Consider the following 6,137-nt stretch of genomic DNA (forward strand, 5'->3'; position numbering starts at 1 on the left):
GAATTACAACTTTGGAACCATTCAAGCGGGATTATCGCAGGACCATTACAACATCTGCCCCAATTTCACTTTTGAGGGAATTTGGATTTTTATTTTGGTGTGACTGAACCCCATAGAGAGGCTGCCTACGTATCCTTTCGGAATCAAGTCGAACGTAGTTCAGGAAAACATCTTCTTCTTTTTTTCATTTCTTTTTTTCAATAACACTTTCAAGTTCCATAGAGGGCAATCAAAGAAGAGTAACAGGTACAAATGGGTTTGCAAAGGGTAGATAGTGTTTGGGTAGCGAGAATAAAAGCCTTCGTCCTCCCAATCGGACAATGTTGTTGTTACAGAAAGACTAAACATAGTATCTTTTGACTGCATCCGTATTTACAGCTGCTTCAGGATCATTTCCTTCGATATCGCCCTGATACAATGCTCCTCTCGGCAATATCTTTCTGATGACGTATGGGCCCTTCCAATTAGGAGCGAATTTTCCTTTTGCTTCCTGGTGATGGGGAAGAATACGCCTTAAAACGAGTTTCCCCACTTCAAAACTTCTAGGCCGCACATTCTTGTTATAGGCACGAGCCATTTTTTGTTGGTACAACTACCCGTGGCAGACCGCAGCCATTCGCTTTTCATCGATCAAGGTTAATTGTTCCAGATGGGTTTTAACCCACTCACTGTCTTCAATTTCGGCTTCAACAATGATTCGGAGAGAGGGGATTTCAACCTCGGCGGGTATTACAGCTTCCGTGCCATAAACCAAAAGATACGGGGTGGCTCCAATTGATGTGCGCGCAGTAGTGCGATATCCCAACAATGCAAACGACAACTTTTCATGCCACTACCTGGAACTTTGAATCATCTTTCTCAAAATCTTTTTGATGTTTTTGTTTGCTGCTTCAACGGCACCATTGCCTTTAGGCCGATAAGGAGTAGAGTTTCGGTGCATTATCTTGAATTGCTCACATATCTACCCCATCAAATGACTATTCAAGTTTGCAACATTCTCTGTGATAATAGTTGCAGGAATGCCAAAACGGCAGATAAGATTGGAGTGCAAGAAATCTACCACAGCTTTCTTGGTGACAGACTTGAGAGTGATTGCTTCAACCCATTTTGTAAAGTAGTCAATGGCAACTAGTATGAATTTGTGTCCATTTGAGGCTTTTGGCTCGATTGGCCCAATGACGTCCATGCCCTAGGCAACAAATGGCCAAGGTGCAGACATGGGATGCAATTCTGTGGGAGGTGCATGAATCAAATCACCGTGCACCTGACATTGATGACACTTCCGAACGAAACTAAAACAGTCCTTTTCCATGGTCATCCAGTAATAACCCGCTCGAAGGATTTTCTTTGCTAAAACATACTCATTCATGTGGGGACCGCATACTCCCGCGTGTACCTCATGCATGATTCTTCCAGCCTCTTCCGCGTCAACACATCTTAAGAAATTGAGGTCCAGAGTTCTCTTGTACAAGACATCCCCACTCAAAAAGAAACCACTCGCGTGCTGTCTAATGGTTCTTTTTTGGTCTCCACTGGCTTGCTCGGGGTATTCTTGAGTTTTCAAAAACTTTTTGATGTCATGGTACCATGGTTGGGTATTTGGTGCTGCTTCAATTATATTACAATAACTATGCCTTTCCCAGATTTGAATTTCCAAGGGATCTATGTGAGCATTGCCTGGATACGGCAGCATTGAGGCCAAAGTAGCAAGTACGTCAGCTAATTCGTTGTGACAACAAGGAATGTACCTGAACTCTATTGACTTGAATCACTTTCTGAGGTCTTCCACATCCTTCTTGTAAGGGATAAGCTTAACATCTCGGGTTTCCCATTCTCCTTGGGCTTGCCGGATAATCAGATCTGATGATCAACAACTCTTCGACATTTTGGTCGATTGCCATGTTTATACCCATAATGCAAGCTTCATACTCGGCGGTGTTGTTTGTACAGAAGAACCGAAGCCGAGCTATGGCTGGATAGTGCTGACCAGTGGGTGAGATCAAAATTGCCCCAATTCCAACACATTTTGCATTTACCGCCCCATCAAAGAACATTTTCCAAGCATGAGTGTCTTGAGATATTGCCTCAACTGAATTTACTTCTTCATCTAGGAAGTAAGTTCTCAAAGGTTGGTACTCATCATCAATCGGGTTCTCAGCCAAATGATCCGCTAATGCCTGGGCTTTCATTGTCATGCGAGTGACATAGACTATGTCAAACTCCGTGAGCAAGATCTGCCACTTTGCTAATCTCCCGGTGGGCATTGGTTTCTGAAATATGTACTTTAAAGGATCCAACCTGGTTATGAGGTAAGTAATGTAAGCTTGCAAATAATGCCTCAGCTTCTGAGCGACCCATGTAAAAGCACAGCAAGTTCTTTCCAATAAAGTGTACTTGGCTTCATAACTAGTAAACTTCTTGCTTAGATAGTAAATGGCCTGCTCCTTCTTTCCGGTCATGTCATGTTGCCCGACGACATAGCCAAAAGGATTTTCCAAGACGGTCAGGTACAAGAACAGAGGCCTCCCTGGCTCAGGTGGGACCAAGACTAGCGGATTTGACAGATATTCCTTGATTTTATCAAAAGCTTCTTGACATTCAATTGTCCATTTGATTGCCGCATCTTTGTTTAACAACTTAAATATGGGTTCACACGTGGAGGTCAACTGAGCAATGAAACGACTGATGTAATTCAATCTTCCCAACAAACTCATAACATCTTTCTTGGTTCTTGGAGGAGGCAAATCCCGAATAGACTTTATCTTTGTTGGATCTAACTCGATGCCCCTCCGACTGACTATGAATCCCAAGAGTTTGCCGGATGGTACCCCAAATGCACATTTGGCTGGGTTCAGCTTCAAATCATATTTGCGCAGCCGCTCAAAGAATTTTCTCAAGTCCCGAACGTGGTCGTCCTGGGTTTTGGATTTGATGATTACATCGTCCACATACACCTCTATCTCTTGGTGCATCATATTATGAAAAATGGCAGTCATGGCCCTCATGTAGGTTGCCCCGGCATTTTTCAGACCAAATGGCATGACTCTATAACAGTAAGTTCCCCAAGGTGTGGTAAAAGTTGTCTTTTCTGCATCTTCTTCATCCATCAACACCTGGTGGTATCCTGCGTAACAATCCACAAAAGACTGTATGTCATGTTTGGCGCAGTTATCAACAAGGATGTGGATGTTTGACAAAGGGAAATTGTCCTTGGGGCTTGCTTTGTTCAGATCTCGGTAGTCAACGCACACCCGGATTTTCCCATTTTTCTTTGGCACAGGAACTATATTAGCCAGCCACGTGGTGTATCAGACCACTCGGATCACTCCCGCCTTTAACTGTTTTGTGACCTCTTCTTTAATCTTGTCACTGATATCAATTTTGAACTTCCTCTATTTTTGCTGGATAGGGGAATAATCGGGGTAGGTTGGCAACTTATGGACCACTAAATCGACATTTAATCCTGGCATGTCATCGTATGACCAAGCAAACACATCTTTGAATTCAAACAAAAGTTGGATCAATGCGTCCCTGGTTCTTTCATCTGTATGAATGCTTATCTTGGTTTCTTTGACTTCTTCAGAGCTACCCAAATTAACCGGCTCGGTTTCATTTAAGTTTGGCTTAGGTTTATTCTCAAATTGTTCCAATTCTCGATTTATTTCCTTAAAACCCTCTTCTTCATCATATTCCGGTTCTTGGTTCATTATTTCGCAGTTAGACAGCGTGTTTGGATCTGGGCATGAAGTCCTCAAGCATGTCATATTATTTAAAGCCACATTATTAGAGCTGAAAGAAAAAAGAGAAAAAATAACAAAATCAGAAAGAATAAAGAAGGATGGACGATGAACTATGATTTCATTTCTTTGAATTTAAAGATAACAGGGTTTACATTGGAAATTAAAAGACAAAAAACTAAAGAAAAACATCCGAGTTACACCCTTACATAACTCGCGATGCAGAAAAAGTGGCAGGACAGGTCTACCGGGACTCCCGCCTGATTGGGAATGGCGTAGCCTTCCAATTCTGCAGCTTGGCATTGGGTCCCATATACAGCACCTCAGCGGTGCTTGAGCCCTCCCCTGGCTGGACCATGTGGGTTTCATATAGTATCTTCCTCATTGCCCCACAGATCTCTTCAATCTCTTCGGCAGTACAGGCCTCATCTTCTTTTTCTTCTGGTATTTTGGCTTGACAAATGTTCTGTACAGATGCGGAACCGGCTGAGGCAAGACCCAACCATCATTCTTTCTATCATCTGCCCATCTTATATCAGCTGGAGTGGGTCGGAAGCCTACCCCAAAGAACTTTTCACTGGTGGGCAGGGTGATAAGTTCAACTATCCCTTGCAATGATTTCCCAAGTCCCTTCCCCAGTTTGAAGCCATGTCGGATCATTTCTTTGGCCACCATGATTGATGCATTAGAAAGGAAGTGTTAGGGGCAAGGGTTTCCTTCTTTGTACTGGTCTGCAACCACAATTTCAAAAGCCTGATAAACTATGTGTTCACTCCCCTCTCTTGCTTCAAGACATGGGACTGATGGGTCCTGATAAATTGATTGCTCATCTTCTCCGTGGACCACGATCTCTTGATCCTCATGCTCGAACTTCACCATCTGATGAAGAGTAGAGGGTACAACCCCCGCTGCATGAATCCATGGCCTCCCCAAAAGAAAGTTGTAGGATGTGTCCATGTCTAGAACTTGGAAGGTTATTTCAAAGTCTACTGGGCCGATGGTCAGAATTAGATCGATCTCTCCAATTGTGTCCCTTTTGATGCCATCGAAGGCACTTACGCAGACATTGTTGGGTCGGATTATTTCGGTCCTGATTTCCATGCGCTGTAGAGTTGAAAGTGGGCAAATGTCTACTCTAGAGCCTCCGTCCAACATAACCCTTTTCACGTAGTGCCCTTTGCATTTAACTATTAGGTGCAGGGCTTTGTTATGTGCGGCCCCTTCTGAGGGCAAATCATTTTTGCTGAAAGTGATCTAGTTGATTGCGAAAAATCTTTCTGCCATTCTCTCCAACTGCTCTACAGAAGTGTCAACAGGCACATATGCTTCGTTAAGGGTCTTGATCAATACCTTCTGATGTTCGGGCGAGTTCATCAACAAAGCCAACAAAGAGACTTGTTCGGGAAATTTTCGAAGCTGGTCAATCACCTCATAATCTGCCATTTTCATGTTTTGAAAGAAAGCCTCCGCTTCTTCGGCACTCACTGGCTTCTTAAGTGGTAAGCGCTTTCTAGTAGTGTTGTTCACCTCTTCCAAATTGGAATACTTTTCAATAGGGTTATTTTCTTGAACTTCTCCTGAGATTTCTTTGCCCTTATAAGTCACCACCGTTTTGTTGTAGTTCCAGGGCACAGCAGTAGGATCTTTCATGGACTTCTGTGGCGCGCGTCCAATAACCACGGGCTCATTCAGCCTTGATGGCTTAATTGGCCCCCGCATCACATAATCCCCCTTGGGCACATACATCTGGGTTATTTTGTTCAACTCGAATCTCCTGGGAGGACTCAATGTCATCTGCTTTTCTTTACGGCCTTGAGGGACATAGAGAACAACATCTTTGGGAGGCGTTGCCCCGGTCTCAACTTCAATTTTCTTCTCTGACTTTGGAGGGGTGGTTTCTTTCTTTTTCTCCCCTTTATCTTGCTTCGGGGCAGCTTTTGGTTTCTTTTCTTCGTCAGCAATGGCAATGATGGCCTTCAATGCTGGGTCAAATTCCTTATCCTCACAAATCATTCCAATTACCGGCCCATTGTTGTGGGTTGTTGGTCACATTGGGAACATCTTCATCCCTCAGCACTATCTTCCTTTGTTCTATCAAGTTCTCCACGGCTCTCTTCAGAGTCCAGCAATCATCCGTGTCATGCCCTTCTGCCCCTGAGTGATAGGCGCATCGGGTATCGGCTCTGTAAGCGGGTGATGCTGGGTTTTGCCTGGTTTGAGGAACAGGCTATAGCAGACCCATTTGAACAAGCTTTGGTAACAGGCTGGAGTAGGTTTCGCCAATTGGTGTGAAATTTGGCCTCTTGGGCGGTTCATGAGGGTGGAAATTATTTTGTGGAGGACGGGGGTTGTAGTGGGTTTGGTAAGGAGGTTGGTTTCTAGGAAATGGAGCTTGATTTT

The sequence above is a fragment of the Nicotiana sylvestris genome, chromosome 6 (genome assembly GCF_000393655.2).
Source record: "Nicotiana sylvestris chromosome 6, ASM39365v2, whole genome shotgun sequence".
Classification (NCBI taxonomy): domain Eukaryota; kingdom Viridiplantae; phylum Streptophyta; class Magnoliopsida; order Solanales; family Solanaceae; genus Nicotiana; species Nicotiana sylvestris.